This window comes from Tachypleus tridentatus, chromosome 1 (assembly GCF_004210375.1).
Source record: "Tachypleus tridentatus isolate NWPU-2018 chromosome 1, ASM421037v1, whole genome shotgun sequence".
Lineage (NCBI taxonomy): Eukaryota > Metazoa > Arthropoda > Merostomata > Xiphosura > Limulidae > Tachypleus > Tachypleus tridentatus.
In genome coordinates this window covers 45,244,362-45,265,465 of record NC_134825.1, presented here as the reverse complement: position 1 = coordinate 45,265,465, position 21,104 = coordinate 45,244,362, and the positions used below count along the sequence as shown (strand labels likewise).

General features: G+C 32.7%; 1 protein-coding gene across 2 annotated transcripts in view; it reads right to left on the bottom strand.

Moving 5' to 3' along the window:
- LOC143247321 (glutamate [NMDA] receptor subunit 1-like) overlaps positions 1 to 21,104 on the bottom strand; it is a 117,386-nt gene that overhangs the window by 51,057 nt on the left and 45,225 nt on the right. The gene's annotated exons all lie outside the window — the stretch shown is intronic.

Sequence of the window (21,104 nt, the reverse complement as noted above, 5' to 3'; positions counted from 1 at the left end):
GTCCGACATGAATTATAATACGTAACACTGTCAATACAACAATCAAATGCTCCTATGAGTAACTGCGAGCCAAAAATCATGTATTTGTGTGAGTTAAGATGAATCGACAGTCATACATTACTGCAAACCAACGATCATATGTTCCTGGTAGTTACTGTGAATCACTATGAATCAACAATCATATACTCCTATAAGTTGTTATGAACCAACAATCATATACTCCCGTAAGTTATTGTGAACCAACAATAATATGTTCCTGGTAGTTACTGTGAATCACTATGAATCAACAATCATATACTCTTGTAAGTTATTATGAACCAACAATCATATACTCCCGTGCGTTATTGTGAACAAAAATCATATACTCCCATACGTTATTGTGAACAACAATCATATACTCCCGTTCGTTATTGTGAACAACAATCATATACTCCCATACGTTATTGTGAACAACAATCATATACTCCTGCGAGTTACTGTGACCAACAATTTCTTTTCAATTGATCATCAAACAAATGACTATTGACGTCTTGAGTTTATTTAAAATACTGATTCATTTAACACTTTATCAATATATCTATCTGTTTATGTTTATAGATATATTGTTGGCTCTCTCTATCACGTAGCTTTCGTTAAATAATATGGTCTGTGGAACTCTTGTGGACATGTTAATAACTTTCGACAAAACTCCTAGCTTACGAGTCATCCATTGGATATAAACCTTTATTTGCCTCTTTTTATTTAGGAAATAGCCTGAAAAGTGTTTTTATCAGCTGTTCTACTTTATTATCTGTGTTGAAGATACTAGTACACTGAACTATGACGAAAGTCAGTTCTATTATGTTGTCAGTTTGAATAAAATGGCTCGAAGTTCTGTTTCGAAACTTCAAGTCGTTTGGAATGAACAAAGAATTCTCCACTAAAATGCAATTCTCCAATATATTAAAGCTATATAATGGAGAATGCCATAAAATTTCCAAGATGTTCACAGGTTAAAATTTAATATACAATAATAGTGAAAGTAGTTGAAAGTTAAGATGGACCACAGTGTTTAATATATCCATCATTTTTATATCTTCAGTGTTTTGAACCTGTTTCTTCTTCCGTGTTGTTAAAGCATATCCTCACTAGATAGACGTTTCGTAAGCCCTAATTTTTATACCTGGAGTTAGTCTGTTATGTTTAAGTGATTCACAGACAATCCCTTCTGTCATACATTTTGAAAAGTTTTTGCTTTTTCATGTCTTTGTATCAATTTATATTTTCTGTTTCTTTATAGATATTTAATATTCAGGTAGTTTTTAGATAAACTTATTTGCTGAACTCGAAGTTTTTTGATTTGTTAAACAATTGATAAGAAAAAGTGTTCTGCTAAGTATGAAATGAGTGCTTAAGTTGCATAAGTATTTTTTTCTGTATAAAAGACTTTACTTCGAAATACCGCATTCCCCATTCTAACGACAGTAAGTCGCTGTAGATGTTTTACTGTTAATTTTATAGTCCTAATCAGAGTTCCCCATTTCCACAAATCTTGAAGATTGGTGATTTATTATTGAGATAAAAACATAGCTAGTTCATGTAGAGGGCCGGCATGGCCAGGTGGTTAAGGCGCTCGACTCGTAATCGGAAGGTCACGTTATTATAGAGCGTTATAATGTGGTGGTTAATCCCACTATTCGTTGGTAAAGGGTAGCCCAAGAGTTGGCGGTGGGTGATGATGACTAATTACTTTCCCTCTAGTCTTACGCTGCTAAATTAGGAACGGCTGGTGCAGATAGCCCTCGTGTAGCTTTTCGCGAAATTCAAAAGCAAACAAACAGTTACGTAGAAGCGATTCTAAAAGTATCTATATGCATAGAGTAATCACAATATATCATAAGTACAATATGTGATTAGATATTCTATGCATATAATTGGAATGTAATATAGTGCATAATAACAGCTTTTGAGATAAAAACAGAAAAAAAAATAGGTTGAACATAACATTTTTTAAAACTTACACCACCTGAATTATAAATCTTTAGAACATAATGGTACATGTTAATAAATTGTCTAATTAATTGATTAATTGCCTAATAAAAGGAGTACGATAAATAGATTTTCAAGTTTTACCTCACAGTTTGCTCTCAGTTAGAGAGATCACTGCATGAGTAGGGTACTAGTTGTTTTTACTTTTTTATTATAATTAATTGTACACATACTAGGTTATAGTTTTCATGACTACTGAATCTTTTATTATAGAGAAACAGTGCAAATATTTTCACTGACTTTATTATTTGAACAAAGATGAAGTACGTGGACTGAGAAATGCTAAAACCCGTCTTTAATGCGAAAATAAAATGCATCGTGTTTTAGAACTTTTTTCATTAATTCAAACTGTAGAAATACTCTTGTATCATTTAATGTGTTTTATTCTTAAAGCACACCAAAAATACATTTGTGATTTACACTTAATTTTCGAAAAAAATTTCTACAGCCCTAAAAATTTCTGTTTTACACGAGCTCAGAAAATTACATTCGAAGCTAAATTCAACTCATAGAATGTGCAGTAACTAGCTAAGTTGGCACTCGCCACTCCACTGGTTTCTTGGAACAGAAGCAAAATCCTTCCGAACTGTCGCCTCCTGTAAACTGATGAGTTGCAGTTTTCTCGACAGGGAATCCTTGCTAAGTAAAAGAAATATTAGTCGCAAACAGGACTCTTAAAGACGGTAATATGAGCCAAAACCTGTCTTTTGTGATCGATAGATGCCGCATTTTTGCTTTATTAACCACATCTCTGAATAGTATGGTTTAATATATAACAATATTTGCGAGAAAACATTAATATTTGTTAACTATGGGTTTAGCATTTTGATTAATTTTGGTGTCATATTTTATTTATAACACGACTTTCTCCAGAACCATAAATATATATATATAATTATAAGTTAAAAACATTACTCTTGAGATAAATAAGCTTCAGACTTAAAAATGAATTTTATTAGCATGCTCTATGCTGTTTAGAAACGACATAACATTTTGATCCAGACTGTAATTGTGTACTAAAACATAAGAAATGATAATGTAAGTAAATTATAAGTTTCAGTTTAAAGCGTTATTAATAGGCATTATCAAATGTTTTTCCAAACGTACAGCGGTAAGTTTACCCGCTTACAACGTTGATTTCCCACGGTAGACAGAGCAATAGGTTTATTGTGGCTTTGGTCTAAAAACAAGCATGCAAACTTTTATAAATGTAAGCTGTAACTTCCACATAAATTTATCATTGGTAAGAAATGTATAATATTTACGGTCACTAAAGCTGCAAAAACAAAGCCTCACATATTAATACAATATTTTGTTGTTCCGAAATATCAACTTGTAGTTAAAGTTTTAGACCAAATTTACTGCCTAACTTTCTGATTAATTTAATTGCTATTCACTTTCACTAATGAGAAAAGGTAGATTAAAAGGTAGATTTCAGTTGCGAAGAAATTAAATGGTTGTGATTTCTTTGTGCTTCATTGAATAGAATTGCTTATTCGTTGCACTTAAAGCTGCATGAAAAAGGAAAACGAAACATTCTTAATTTGAAGACTGTATGTATAAACATAGTGAAGAATAATCAGTGATGACGAGAAACCCACTTGTTGAGAAATTTATATGCAAAAACGGCTCGTTTGGGCTGAGAAAACACTTTACATAGAAGAGCGAACAACGTTGTTCGCTCTTCTATGTAAAGTGTTTTCAGCCCAAACGAGCCTGTTTTTATATAGTGAAATAAATATAAAATGGGCAGTCAATCCAAGCCCTTGAATTATAGTGTGTATGCTCGTGGGCCATTTACAACCGCATTTTGCCATTCCGTTTGTTATTTTAATGAAAAACATTGCATTGTGTTTGTTTTTAAGCAAAAGTGCCTGATTACATTGCATCGTTTGCAAAAATGATTGGCTTTCGATGCAATGAGGGCATCCAGTACAACAGAGCACTCAGATGTGCTAAGTAACTGTATCGAACTTTCATGCTGGATGCCACTGTTCCTTGTCATTTACCTGGGCACAAGAAAAAAACTGCCACTGAAGAGAGCGCTTTTTGACAGTTGTAATTTCTAATACCAAATGCAATTTGTAATTTAATGTGGTTTTAAATTTACTAATAAAATATTTTTTATGAACATTTATTTATTTTTACAAAGAATGTCAAAATGGGAGTATTTAAAAAGGTTATTTTAAAGTATGATATTTTTACACAATACAGTTATAAATGTGTTTGTTAACAAATGATAGGCCAGTTATTTGCATTTTTTCGCAAGAAGCTTATGCAGAATTACTTTTAAATGTAAGTTTTTCGTTTCTCTAACATATTTCTACTTATAAAAAATATAAGATAATATGTAAATAATATTGCATGAATTACAACAAAACCTAGAGTTTGTGAAAAATATTTATTTCCAGGTAAGGACTATAATATATTTATTGTATATAATATAGCCTTTCTCAAAAATATAACAATTTAGTTTAGTATAGAAAAAATAAATTTATCAGATTTCTTTGTGTTGTTCATCTAACTTAATGTATAAGTTCTTCGGTTGTCTTCGTGACAATATAATTTGTTTGTTTCAATATTGCTTTCCAGTTCTTTTTTTGTATACCTTAGATATTAATTTTAATTCAAAGACAATTGCGTTTCCTCTTTTATATTTTCATCATGAGTTTTTGCCGATTTTCTTTCTAAGACTGGCCAAATTAAAATTTCCTATTTATTATATTTTCTGAATAATTACACCTTATGTGTACACACAAACGTATAATGTACGTGCGAACGTTGTATGTTGTGTTCAGTAGCGGTTCACGGAAAGATGGGATAGCAGAATCTAATCGACGTCAAAGAGAATAATAATATCCAATGAAAAGACTCTCTACACTGCGCTGAAGTTCCCGCCTATCGGTCAATGATAAAACTAAACATATATACACAAAATGAAATAAAATAAATCAAAATGTTACATACCCCCCGTGCTCGTAATGGCTGTAGTTGTAAAAATCTACCCCAATTAAACATTTATACCTTCGCATGCGGTACGACGATCATTATAAAGAGGATAATGGAATGGTGAAAAGTAACATGTCTTGTACCAATTAAATATGTTTATGGAAACTATTAAGGATAAGACAAAGAATTTGCATGCAGAATTAAAACAATATAGAAAATATGTAAAATATCCTCTCTAGATCTACAACAAGATACTTTTATTTTTATTCATTTTAACAAAATATAACATTCCTTATCGTTATACAAAACGATTAATAAAACTTATATTTCTGGATATTTGAAGTACGTTTTGTAATGACTACCGGCAGAAGACCTTTAAAAACGAGAAGATCAATCAAAATTAGTCTTATTGTGATATTTGTGTCTTAGTTAAGAGCTTAGCTACTTGCTATTACATAACATAGTATATACTTGTTCGCATTACTTTTTGTGTAGAGTAAATTTGTCGTCCAAAGATTTATTAATTTCTTTTTAAGCTCATAGTTACAAAATGGAATATCTTCGCTGTGCTCACCACGGGTATCGAAACCCAATATTTAACGTTATAAGACTTATCGTTGAGCTACTCGGAGGCAGGTTTATAAGACTGCCAAACAGGTCATGTACAACTGATTACCTTGACAGCACCATTTAGTTTACATAATAGTACCTTAACGCCATGGTTTTGTTAACGACATTTTAAGGTTTTTGTCTAATCTATAAGTTACATTAGCTTTATGTTTATTTGTTTCACGTTCAGCACAAAGTTACAGAATGTCCTTCAGTGCTCTGTACGCCACATCTATAGAAACCTGGTTTCTAGCGTTGTCATACTGCTGTGACACTTGGTAGCAAGTTTTCTGTTGTGGTTTGGTTTGTTTTGAATTTCGTGCAAAGATACACGAGGGCTATTTGCGCTAGCCGTCTCTAATTTAGCAGTGTAAGACTAGCGAGAAGGCAACTAGTCATCACCATCCATCGCCAACTCTTGGGCTACTTTTTTACCCACGAACAGTGGAATTGACCGTCACATTATAACACTCCCACGGCTGAAAGGGCGAGCATGTTTGGTGTGACGGGGATTCGAACCTGCGAGTCTCGGATTACAGGTCGAGTGCCTTAACAACCTGGCCATGCCGGGCCTTTCTGTTGTGTCACACGAAATCGGTCTAACCACTAGAGACTCTAGACAAGAGGAACACAATACAAAATTGAAGCTAAATCAAATCATTTTAACTTTAATGGGGCTTCACTTTATATTGATCACATTTACTTTCGATACACTCTCCCATTGGTCCATCAGCTGGAAAGAAGACCAATTGTAGCTTATTCTGATGTGAACGGACCCGAAGTGTGAAGACTGTGAATATAAGATAAAGTGACTGGACCAGCTCGTGGTTCGTGGGAAATGAACTGTATCACGAAATGTGATCTATCTGTATAAATTCGACGATTAGTTGCTTGAGTTGCTTTAGTATCGCAGCTGTAGTGATATTTATCTAAATACATTCGACGGTTAGTTGCTTGAGTTGCTTTAGTATCGCAGCTGTAGTGATATTTATCTAAATACATTCGGCGGTTAGCTGCTTGAGTTGCTTTAGTATCGCAGCTGTAGTAATATTTATCTAAATACATTCGACGGTTAGTTGCTTGAGTTGCTTTAGTATCGCAGCTGTAGTGATATTTATCTAAATACATTCGGCGGTTAGCTGCTTGAGTTGCTTTAGTATCGCAGCTGTAGTGATATTTATCTAAATACATTCGGCGGTTAGCTGCTTGAGTTGCTTTAGTATCGCAGCTGTAGTGATATTTATCTAAATACATTCGACGGTTAGTTGCTTGAGTTGCTTTAGTATCGCAGCTGTAGTAATATTTATCTAAATACATTCGGCGGTTAGCTGCTTGAGTTGCTTTATTATCGCAGCTGTAGTGATATTTATCTAAATACATTCGACGGTTAGTTGCTTGAGTTGCTTTAGTATCGCAGCTGTAGTAATATTTAACTAAATACATTCGACGGTTAGTTGCTTGAGTTGCTTTAGTATCGCAGCTGTAGTGATATTTATCTAAATACATTCGACGGTTAGTTGCTTGAGTTGATTTAGTGTCGCAGCTGTAGTGATATTTATCTAAATACATTCGACGGTTAGTTGCTTGAGTTGCTTTAGTATCGCAGCTATAGTTAGAGCTATGTTAAAACAATTCTACGGTTCGCTGCTGAAATTATTTTATTCACTCAACTGACTGCATAACTAGTTTTTCGATAGCACTGTAATAAATAATATATATATTTTTATACACAACTTATGTTTGAAACAATCATCGACAGGCTAATATCTTTAAAGCAGGAGTGAACAATGTGTTTAACTCAAAATCCTTGTAATGGTCCTTTGAGTAGAGGTACACTTACTGATGTGAAGTACAATCAGTATAAACTTTGTGTAAATCTTGCTGTGTTTGCCCTCGTCCATACAGAGACGCGCTATTGTACGACTTGTACAATCCGATTAGACTTTGCCACTGACGCATGACAGCTCCTGGTATCATACAACCTAGATTGTGATTGATTACCTTGAATAAGAAACCATAACGGTTATGGATTTGCCAGCAACATCTTTTGATCTCAATTCCATATAAGGCTTCTGGGACTCCTTAGATACTGCGTACAGGAACGTTTTAAACAACATCACGGAACTGAGGAATATGACAGAATATCTCATTCTACCCAATGTGATAGTTTCAGAAAATAAAAGGGTTAATTATTCAAATCATATCTCTCTGAACATTTATATCTCTACAGAACTCTTGTTCCACGAGTTTTTATTATTAATGTATTTTCAATGAAACTGATTTATTAGTTATATTCTGTTGATAAAGTGTGCCTTTAAAATTATTTACGCAACTTATATCTGCAACAACAATTTATTTTGTGAAATACAAGTTTGTTGCATTTGTCAATTTTCTGAATCGTCTGGAGTATTTGTTTAATCGATACCATTTACTCATTTCTCTAACATTAAATTCAGACTTATTTTCTCCAACATAGTAATTGTTATTTCGATCTTTTTACATTCATTCTGTACATATTTTCTAAAATAGAAATGTTACCGAATTTTCTTTTCCTCGACGTATTCAGCTGACACAGTACAATTCAGTAAATTACATTTAAATCAAGTTATGTGCGCAAATTAACTAATCTAGGCAGAGAACACGCAGTATTTCTGACAGTATTCAGTGCCCAGAGATAGAGTAGTAACTGCCAGCTTGTTAGACGTATATAAGCATGGAAAACGCTTTGGGGTTATATCTAGGAGAAGAGCAATATGTTGTTATGGGAATAAATACATTTCAACATCTGATTATAAACAAAAAGAGTCGGTCATTTAGGTGACGTAGCGTCAGTTCAACGTACATTACTTTACTTCGTAATTGTTGACACTAAATGAAGTATGTATGAAACACGGACACATTTGTTGCTTATGGTAAAGCTACGCCATGAGCTATCTGTGCTGTGCTCGCCCAGTATTTAAACTAGGTTTTTAAAGTTATAATTAGCTTTCAGACTTACAACTGAACCACCGTGTTTCGGAATAGAAAATAAGTACTCATGCTCTCTCCCACCCATTTCCAGTGGTACAAAGGCAAGTGTGCAAACTTAGAACATTAGAAACCGGGTTTTCATATCCGTAATAAACACAGCACAGGCCGCCCATTGTTTAGTTGATCTTGGTAGAACTGACAATGTTCTGCAGTCACCGTTATTTTAGTACTTGTGCTATCTTTTGTATTCTTGTGTATGACCAGTGCATCGGTTAAATTTAAAGATTCTATTGTCCTTATTACGATCTATCAGCTGTTTTTTATAAATATAATCACTTTATTATTTAGGTTCATAGTGACGCATCACCATAAGAATAATGTTTGTAAAAACAGTAAGTGTAATATACTGTAGCTATTCTTATTGTATAAGACATTAATTTCATATGTTAAATAATGAAAAATAAAGTACACAAAATAATTAGTAATTCTATATTACACGTGCGTGGACTAAGCAGTTAAGTAGGAGACTCTTATGGTTCAAATACAACTGTTCTTAATTATGAATTACTGACCAGAGGGAAAGAAGCTAGTCAACAACCCGCCGTTACAAGTATTTTATCGGATCTTGAACTGAATAACAGATCGTAATGTCATTTTTATAACGTATTCACAGCTGGAAATATGAAGTTTGTTCAGTAACATTACCTTTCGTATCTTTCGTATCAGCAGTCCAACACACTAACCACTAAAATCACGATCAGCCTTATTCACAGTAGAAACTAGGAAATATATTACATCCACTACATCGTCTGCATTTAATCTTGTCTTGAGTTGATTGGTATGAATAATAAAACTGAAAAATATTAACACGAAGATATTTCTGATTATTATGTCTATCCTTATGTTATTTTAATCGTAAATAAATTTATTTAGGACAAGGAATCTCATGGCCGTTAGGATCGTAACAACTGAGGAGGTGGGTGGTGGAAAAAGCCTAAGTTATTTATGTTTGATTTACGAAACTAAGAACAAAGTTGAACTTGTCACACAAAACATATTTATAAAATGGACATAGCTTTACCAGTTGGATGATTTGTTGTTGTATGTTAACAACAACAAAAAACAAAACAGAAAGTATGATTTGAATGACATTTCCGTGGGAAGTATCTAAACTTTCTACATATGTAATTTGGACTATCCAATAAATTTCGAAGAAATAGACATGGTTCTTTAATCTGCCACTATTCGGCATTTAAGGTCTATTGCACACATTTGAGCTCAAAACATTCTAAGTCACAAAATGTTTTCTCGAACACAGAAGTTGGGAAAGTTAATAAACGTAATATCTGAAGATGTGTTTGACATAAACGATTTTTTTATCGTAAACGAGAACTTCAAAAAGTATAAAGTTCAACACAAACCAAATACTTTTTTTTTTCTAAAAACCAAAGTATAATTAGTTAGAAAAACACCTTATATTAATATTAACACTTAGTTTAAAACAAAATATAAATGGATTTGTTTGTTTGGTTGTTAAATGCAAAACTTCCGATTGGACTGTTTAGCCTACCGAAAGCCACATCTTAGAATTATTTGTGAATTTTTATTTTCTTCGTCAAAAACTACAATTTTACTGCAGAATGGAAAGAAGCTGTGAGTGGCACAGAGAACTAACCTATTTTTATGTTTGCAACTTCCTCTCCAATAAACGGGTTTCACGAGCTCACGGCTCTTTAATATCGTCTGAGAGAGCGAAAGAAATAAACAGGTTAGATCTTATTTTGTTTACATTCTATCACTGAGTCGCTGGAGGAAAGACTATATAATAGAATGTTTCAGTAGAATTCGTAAATGTTTCCGTCAACTCCAAAGACAACCTAATAATTATTATCTCATCCCTCTTTACTTAATCATCATGAATTTCATTTTCTTATTGGTATGCTACTATTGGACGATAATATTGCGGTGAATAGAAAAATACACTTCATTTATAACCTCAGAAAATTCAGGTTTTCTATTATTAAGGTTCTTCTTTGAGGATATAATACTAGCTTTCAAAATAGTTTGACTGAATGTCTTACAGATACGCTGTCTTTGGTGGCCACACTTTACAAAAAAAAAAACAACAGCAACAAAAACTAAATGACTTAAGTTGTGTAATATAAAACAATACCACAGAAACATTTTGAAATAATGATAGATATAATTTAGAAGAACACGGTTGGCGTGTTTAAAAACAACTGTTAGGCGTAAAACCATTTTTTTGTGTTTTGATGAAATAGTTTTACTTATATAGGAACCATTTAAACTAATGGAATTTTTGTCATCATTTCAGTTAAGAAGTTATGTGGTGTCAAACGTCAAAGCAGGATCAGCATAATACTTTTTTTAGCGTAACTATTCTGAAAGAAAACCAGTAATTTTTAATATTTTTGTTATTATTAGCGCGCATTTAGTTTAAATGCTAATTTATAATTTTGTTAATGAAATCTTCTATTGTTTAACATAAATGTTTCTCGAATTTATCAATTACTGGACAAAGATGAAAACTAATTAACAACATCACTAGTGTTATAGTTTTCACATATTTGTGATTACAATCACATGAATGACAGTTTACTTTCCACTTTCCTTTGTTTTTTTCATTTCAAATTACAAGTCATGGGTGTGTAAAAACATCAATGAAAGTCTATATTTTGTCTCCCACAAGTCACTGCCTAAGATGCCTTTTGTACAATAACAGAACTCGTCGGTTGGACGAATTGAGTATAATATGATAAAAGCAACTAACTGTTCTCCTCATAAATGTTAAGCCTTTTATTTTTCACACAGTTCAATTAAATTAAATTTTGTTTTATCCACAAGATAACACAACTATTTTAACGATTAAAAGTCTATTTTATAATTTTCACTGAGAGAAGGGAAGTCATGTTATTTCTTTTTTACAGATGAAAACGATTTGTCATTAGTATAACCTGAAATCAACGTTTGCAGCATTGCTCATAAAATAGTGCCATTAAAAGTTAGGTTTAATTTCCTTAATCTGTAAAATTCTTCTATGAGGAAACACCCTCTTTCTTCTGTGACGTCTTGTTCGTTCACCTTCTCTGATTTTCGTTTGACTGAATTTCAATTTCTTATATTTTGCAGCTAACATGAAAGGAAATTCAGTTGCTTTTCATTTGAATACGTTTTTATACAATAAAACATAGCCTTGAATAGTTACAAAGATGATGAAATCAGATATCGACAGTTTCACTCATGTTTATACAAGAGAAACTCATATTGGAATCTTTTGTTAATCTACATTTTCTAACTACTACTGATCATTTCAGAAAAGAAGTTAAGTTGTTGGTGAGAAAGTTTTTGTTCTGTTAAACACCTGTTTATATAAGTTAAGATTTAAAGGTGTTACATGCTTATTTCATATTTGTCAAATTATCTTAAGAAACAACGAAAACTATGTTTTCTTAAATACATCAGAACCCTTTGTAGTGAACACGAATCACAAGTTAGGGGAAAGACAATACACCTGTCTTCTTAAAAACAGTTAATAATACACACACTTTTGTTATTGGTTATTCTTCATGAATGAACAAAAATGTTTAGCTCTTCCTTGCAATAACAGAGTTTAGATTAAAACAGAAACTGACGATTCTACGTTATGAATTTTCATAGTAATATGCACTTTACATAAGAATACCTTGTTAGAAATAAAATATAATACGGATATTTCAATAGTATTTTAAGCGGTGTATACAATTGTTCTTGTAACAATAAAATATATAATAGTATAATTTAAAAATCAATTTTGTACAATATCTGTCGAAAATGGCGTGAGTCGAAATGCGAATAGAATAAAAAAGCCTCTATCTGAAGTTGTCTTATATGATCTCCATCCATCAGTTGGCTCTGCAAACTTAAAAAAAAAAAAAAAACAGCAAAGAGAAACACAACATAATGTACGCTTTTCTGAGTGATTCCTGACACGCAAACAACGAGAAAGCCTACTGCTGTATAATTATTTATAAAACTGTATTCTTAGTAATATAACATGGGTTATATTGTATGTAAACAACTTTATTTTTTTCGTGTTCTTCTATTTTGATGAAAGAAAAGAGTAAATGACATAAAGTATATTTAATCGTGTTGAGAAAAGTAAATGCTTTTATCTCGACTTCCACTTGAACCATTCTAATAAAACAAATAAGCGCGTTTCATTTATTTCAACTTAAGTAAAAAGTGCATTGAACTTATTACGGGTTCAAAGTCCAATAACAAGATATAATCTTTCTAACGTGTTTTTTTTCTTATTGCATTTATAAATGGATTACCTCAACTTGTTTCACTAGATTAATTTTATTATAGCCAATAAAGTGTTCGACATTTGTCTATCCCTTTACCTGATGATATCAAATGATTAATGTGCCTAGAAAATCCTTGCGAAAACTAAATAATTAAATCTTGCTTGCGGTTTAAATGTAGAGGTTAGCTCTAAAAAATAGTAATGTTGAACCGCGATAGCTGTAAGACTAGCTTTTAACTTTTAGAGGTTTTGCACGAATTAAAACATCTACGTGAGAACTAAAAGAGAATTAATATAGACATTATAGAGCTAAAGTAGAAGGATGTACGTAACTAGGTAGAACACATTAAAAGACAGAAGTTTTGAACATTTTGCATTTTCATTCGGAACTGTAATGTGCACAAATATGAAAGAATATTGATTTAATAGTAAAACTATTCGTAAATAATTCAGTTCTTGCACAATATTTAACAATAAAATAATTGGTCGAGAATTTTGTACTCACACAGAGCTTAAAACTAAGAACAGACGAAATAATTATTGACTCGCACGGAACTTTTCGGAATTTTTCACTGACATAAAGCTTGGACCGGCATGGCCAGGTGGTTAAGGCATTCGACTCGTAATCCGAGTGTCGCGGGTTCAAATCCCAGTCACACCAAACATGCTTGCCTTTTCAGCCGTGGGAGCAATATAATGTAACGGCCAATCCCATTATTCGTTGGTAAAAGAGTAACCCAGTAGTTGGCGGTTGGCGGTGATGACTAGCTGCCTTTCCTCCAGTCTTCCATTGCTAAATCAGGGACGGCTAGCGCAGATAGCCCTCATGTAGCTTTGCGCGAAATTAAAAACAAACCAAACCTTAAAGCTTAACACTAAAAATATAGGCAAGAATTTTAACCTTACACACGGAGTAACACTAGAAGCATACGTAATAACTCACACAAAGCTTAACACTATATTTGTCAGAGAACTGTATAACAGGACGAAGTCCCAAAATGCACTTGAAAAATTTTGCACTTAGACAGTACTTAACAATATAAACACTTACTAGCAGTCACGCACATAACTCAAGAATAGAATAATGTATAAAAAACATTCTATGATTGATATAACTCCACAATACAGTTAACGGTACAATCAATAATTCTTCAGTTATATTGCCAGAACTTTCATAAGCAGACAACAGAACCATGAAGAGTTTTTTTTTTCTCTCCACGAGCAAGTTTTGCTATAAAACTGTCTACAGGGAATTAACTAAATCTTTTATGTCACCACAAGTAAACCACATTGATGTTCAGTAATTTTGTCCTCAAGAAGAAGCACATTTCGAACTGATATTGTTTAAAGTGTTAAATGTACTTTATCAATAAATTATCAATATACTTAAGATTTGATAGATTATTTATTTTATCACAAATAGTTTGATAGAAAGATATGTAAATTGATTATTTAGTAAAATATAGGACATACTGTAGCTAATAATAACAAGCATACGTTATGCCAATTTGTAAAGGCTGTAGCCTGACAATGACGCATCACAGAACACTGCCAAGCTATTATTTGGTGTAGGACAAAGTTTCTTATCAGTTCAAAATATAGTCTGATTATTATTATAGCTTTGCTATTTAATTCGAGTTCAATAAAGGTACTATTGTAGGAAACTTTGGAGGCATAGATAAAGCCAAAGAATCTTCAGACACACTAGAAGAGTCGATAACGAACAAACAACTGGGAGAAATAGAAGTGGACAGTAATGATAGCATTTCAGATAAAGTATATAAAAATGACTAATTCATTATTAATTGCCACAAAACATAAACTTAGTTATACCTCTTAAAAGGCTAACGTCATCTGAGTGTAGCGTGTTCTAATCCCTGTCACACTAAACATGCTCGCCCTTTCAGATGTGGGGGCATTTTAATGTGACGGTCAATCCCACTGGTCGTTGGTAAAAGAGTAGCCCAAGAGTTGGCAGTGGGTGGTGATGACTGTTTCCCTTTCCTCTAGTCTTACACTGCTAAATTAGGGACGGCTAGCGCAGATAACCCTTGTGTAGCTTTGCGCGAAATTCAAAAACAAACGTTGAAAGCTGGTGAACCATTAGAAACAAAAACGCATAAAATTTAAGTGATCGAAATCACTTAAACTGCAATTTTGTTTTCACATTTATTTCAATGTCGGGTACTAAGAGGAATGTGAAAAAACAAGACTTTTTTCTTTTCAAAATGGCGTGATTTATTTATTTGCAAATTTTAGACCCATAAGTTACCGTACAGGGTAGCCTTATTCTTCATTGGTACAAACCTTAATTAATAAAAGGAAGATTTATTGTTAATCAGAACAGAAGACATGAAATTGATGTGTAGCACTAATATTAACCATCATCATTCATCTGGACATGATATGTTAGTAACAAAAAAATGTGTTAAACTGATCACAAGATAATATACCCTTACTCTAACCATCAGCAAATGTTTATCATAGTATAAAAGTGAAATAAAATAAAATAAAATAAAATAAAACACTGTCTGTTTACTAAGTAGTAACATGCATAGAATAATCTATATTTAATACAATATACAGCTTAACTGTTAAAAAACATAAAATATTCATATTCTGTTAAATAACACAAATTAGACTGGGATATAATCTTTAGTAGCTCAGTTTCTTTCTGGTAATGATGTAACTTTACATAAGGGTTGTCTGCGCCAGCCGTATCTAAATTTGAAGTTATAGAGAAGGGGTGAGGCAGCTAGTCAACAGCACACACCGTCAACTCTAGGGCTTATCTAGTCTGATCGAACAGCGGCAAAGAGTAACTAATACCTGTTCTCAGTGGAAAAGGGGTTTGTTTAGATTTTTTGAATTACTTCCTGTCACTGATTATTTTTTGATAAATAAAATATGTTTACAAAATTAGCAGGTAGCCTACCCCAAAAACGTGATGTTTGGTGGTTAAAAAGTTTGTTTACGTTTAATTCAGCTCTCTTTCAACCATTTAATATTATTTGATAAATAAATCACTATAAGCGATTGTAAAGCAAAATCATCAAAATTCTCATTTTGCGTGACTTTATTTATAATATAAATATAACAATCAAACATCTCTACAGTAGCTATGGTCAGTAGTTGAAACATAGAGTCATGTATACCTGAACTATAAAAGCCTCTGATTTGGTCGTTTAGGCCATATGCTCATAAGATATCACCAGGGTTAAAATTCCTATTCCAGTCCTTACTTATAGAATATTTCGAACTGTAGCCAATTTTAGCATTGTGGTTAGGGTAATAAAATGAGGATTCGTTTAGTTTACGTGCTGATAAATACTATAAGGGTTAATATTCTAAATCAACCTGTTGCTTATAGTATATTTCGGATTTTGGCCCCGATTATACTCTAGTGGATAGCGTAATATAAAGGGGATTCGAAAGTCTCATGTTCGAGACGCTCTAATACCAAATGCACTTTCAGCTGTGAGTGTATTATAAGTGTAGCAGTTAATATATTATACGATTAAGAGAAGCCAATTTATACAGTGAGTGACGCTGATTGGTTGCACTCCCTCTTGCCCACACTTTAAAATTATAGAAGACTAGTCTTAAATCATAGGGAATTCTGATCTGACCGTTTAGCCTATTGTAAAAATAAAGTGTTATTCAGGTAGACAAAGCTTAGAATTTAGTTTATTTCCCTGTTAGGATTTTTTCTACGTTTTCAATATCTATTAATTACTTACCTAAGTTTAGGTGTCGAATTAAAATAAGCAAATGTTTAACAAAGCTGAAGGAAAGTTTATAATGCAGAAGGACAAGTAAAAATTGAAATATCATGTACATGATACACCATCACAGAGTCATAATATTGATATAGTAAACAATATAAAAGCGTTCTATTCAACCAGTTTGTGGGTATTTACTTTTCCAGCAATACATTTAAGTTAAGTTTACGTTTGAATTTGGAAGAAATGCACTTGTTACTAACACTCAAAATGTTGATAAGTTTTTATAGTTTTCAAATATTTTATTTTGTCTTTCAACAATGAAAACTAATATCCTTGAAACTATCACAGCACGATAAATTTCGAATGGAGGAGTGCTTATAAATTGTGCCAAGCAAGAAGACCAGAGTTAAAATATTTTCATTATTCAGTTGTTTTTTGTAGTTTGAAATAAAAAATTGAACACTGTGAGTATTGGTACTTTATAGTGTAAATAAATACTTATTAAATAAAAAAGTGTCTTCTTTTCCATTGAATGTTTTAAAGCGTTGTGTCGCTGTTTTGTTTGTTAGTTATATGAAAAACCGACTTTAAGATTTTTGAGTAGATCCTTCTCTGCTAAGCATGGAATAATTTTATTTTGTGCGTTGAACACCTCCATGACGCAAGAAACCCATCGTGCTGACGTAAGTCTGAAACTAAAGAAATTTCCTCTGAGTTTCTGTTTCTAAACAACTTTGCCATTTTTGGCAACTTGCCAATGCAATTGTCTTGCTCGTTGCAGTTCACGCCAGACACGTGAACGTGCTCTTGTCCAAAAGATATCGATTGATACACTGGCGTCAATATGACCAAACAGTGGAAAAAGCCAGTGGAATTAGCTGTTCGTGTTGACAGCCTTTGTTTCATACATTCCTACAAACAAATTAATTCTTTTCAAGCTCACATAAACGTATAATAGGTTGGTTTAGACAAATGCTTGGTATACTTTCAATGGTAAAGCAATGCAGCTGATTAGCTCTTTCTCAGTCATTTTTATTCCGAATCATACTTGGTCTACGTTTTAATATTGATGAGATAGCGACGCACATTTTATGATCTTGTACAAAAAAAACAACAACTATTTACGTTAAATTAATAAGATTGAATTTCCTGTGAAAAGTGTGGCGTAAAGCTTCCTTAACTAATTTTGTTACAAAATGCTCAACCAATTTTATTTCATCTATTTTCACCTCCAAAATTACAATGATTTTAGCGCTCGTAGAAGACTTAATAAACTTGTTTATTGTTTAAAATTATCAAACCATTTGCTCTCCATTTTAAATAGTTTTCTCTTATGAAAAATTTAATGGTATTATCAAGAGCGAAATAAAAACGTTAACGTAAATAAGAAACTCCCATAACTGTGTTATCCCCTTTCCTTCGAGAAGTGGTTCATTTAAAGTAACACCAGCCCATGTAAACACAATGCAAGAAGAAACGGAAACTGAAACTTTCTTGGAAATGTAGTAAATCCTGATAAAATATCTCCAGGAGAGTAAAACTTAACATAATATTAATATATATTGCTTGGATTCTTGGCTTTCCTTGCTCACTGATGGCTTCTTCTTTTGAGTTAAATTATCTGTTGTACCTATTACTTAACATGACAACACACACTGAGTTAAACTCAAGAATGGGCAATTTTAAATGCATACAAAATTTAATTTTTCAACGTTCACAAATAAATTGAGGTTCATACTACTTTTTAAAATCTTTTAAAATGAATCACAAAAACGTATTGTTCGTTTTAAAATTCAAGATAGTATGGATTTCACGTGAGTGTTGTAGACGTGCACATAAAAATATTTTTTTAGATAGTCACAAAGGTTGGTATTTCACGAAAATAAGAAACATCCAAAAACATGGTTATACACAGGAACAGATAAACATAGTCTAAATTTCTGTGCATTTAAATGGATGTAACATCTTTGTCCTTACAATTCCTCATCGTTCCCTCAGAGTCTCATAAGTGATACTAATTCAGCATTTATCACTGTTTGAGGAAGATGACAAGTACATAGACATTTAAAGTTATTGCCTCAATGTTATGATAGTTTGGTTTGGTTTGGTTTGAATTTCTCGCAAAGCTACTCGAGGGCTATCTGCGCTAGCCGTCCCTAATTTAGCAGTGTAAGACTGGATGGAAGGCAGCTAGTCATCAGTACCCACCGCCAACTCTTGGGGTACTCTTTTACCAGTAAATAGTGGGATTTAGTGCACATTATAACGCCCCCACGGCTGAAAGGGTGAGCATATTTGGTGTAACGGGGATTCCAATCCACGACCCTCAGATTACGAGTAGAGCGCCTTAACCACCTGGCCATGCTGAACCCTCATTGTTAATTACTAGAGAATTACACTTTTAATGTTGAATTTAGAAACAGAAGGATTCAGCCTGGTCATTAAGCCGATAAGGATTATTTTAATTACATGGAGGAAGGAAGAAGAAAACTGACAAAGTTAGATAATATTTCCCGTCCTTCTTTCTTTTGTTGTTAAATCCCTAATGACTTACCTGTATAATAATTGTTCACTCTGTTTTATATGAATGAATAACTGACGTACTTAACTTATTGAGTACTCGTATATTTAAATTCAAAACCAAAATTGTTTAAAAACAAAGTAGAAATGTGTTTTATTTTAGGGTATTTTTTATTCTCCTTCTCGGGAAAGTAATTCTAAACACAACAATCCTTGCATGTCGTCGGAGAGTTTACAGTTACCATAGCAAAAATTACAGTAATCGAACCAGCCAGTGTGACGTAGACAAGTGTTTAAAAAAGTGGAAATATGCCCTATTTCAGAGGTTTTTAATCTGCCTCTCGAGTAGAAATCCTAATATATCTTGTACATCATCAGACAGTTTCCAGTTACACGAGAAAAATTACTGTGAGTAAACCAACCAATTCTCAACATAATGATTCATCCGTATAGCAAGTGCAAAGCAGCTTCTACTTATGTGATGTTCAATTATCATTTCATGTATAACACACCATTGGCACAACAGGAGGTCTCTGAACTTACACTGCTACAAACAGGGTTTCCATAACCATTGTGGGCAGAATACAGGCAGTTCATTGTGTAGCCTTATGCTGCATTACAACCAAAACAAATTTAATATATAAGAATAAAATAGGGTATGCTTTTATTTACATGAAATATTTTAGGTTCATTAAATAAAAGCTATTTCTACTAATGTTCATTGGATTTTGAGTGCATTGTGCATGTGCAAAATTAAAATGAGAAAACTGACTAATTGTTCATACAGCCTGTTTGGTATACTTTGACAAAACAAGGGTGAAATGTATTTACTGGAGTAAATGATAACAGATATAACTAACAAATGAACTCTCTTGATAGCTTAAAATTAATGGAACAACATTTGTATTATTTTGTTAATGACCTCGTATGAAAATCCAACTGTCAGACATTGTATGGATGTCTAGGGTCTAACGAGCACAGTTACTTTACTATAGTAGAGGTTAATGTAGCAATTTAAAACCAAGATCTCTTAGTTTGTTATAAAATGGGTCTCTCGATAATGCCGTGGTCTTTACGTTTTTACCCTGTAATACATCTCCATAAATCTATTTTAATTGAGATATGATGCTACTTTACTGATGATTTTGTTTAGATTTCTATTTACAGTAATTATTGTAATAACCAAACACACCTTTGGTAAGAAGAATGAAATCACTTGGACTTCGTCCTGTTGTTTATAGAAATGGAGATTTGTCCTACTACTTTCTGCATACCTAATTATTTATGCTTAGTAAAAAAAGATCTAGAATTTAGAAATAAAATAACTATCATATTTATGCTTGTTCCAAATCTATTGGTATTTTGCTATGAATGGCGCCTTATATGTAGTTAAGCCAAAAACCCTTAATGTTCAGACATAGCCGTACTTAACTTAGAAATTCTAGCTCAGTAACACCCCCTTCTCTGCCAGAAAGGATTAACGTGCCTCTGAACCGAATAACAGGCTTAGTTGTCTTGGCGCGAAACTCGGACTTTCTGATACGCAGTCCAACAGGTTAATTAACAGTCAATTTTTTAAAGATACCTATACAACTAATACTATTTGTTTTTTAATAGCCTTCTTCATGAGACAGGCGAACAATGCATAGAATTGTGTATAGGTTCGGATATTACAGAATTCTGATGGCATTCTTTTTAAAGTAACACTACTTCAGTACATTCAGCATTAGAGCACTGTACTGTGTTATGTGGACCACTGCTTCTCTAGGATGTGAGACATATTTTAGACCCTTTATGAGGGAGTAGGGGGTTGCAGTACGTGAAAATGACCAGGGCCGGTAAAGTGGGTATAGAAACATAAAGTAAGTTTCAGAAGTTTCAAGAGAAGTTTATAGATGTGGGTTTGGATAAATTTACAAATCGTCCTGTACTGAAATAAAAGAATTTCAATTTTAAAAATTATGCAAATTTATATGAAACGCATAAGGAAAACAACG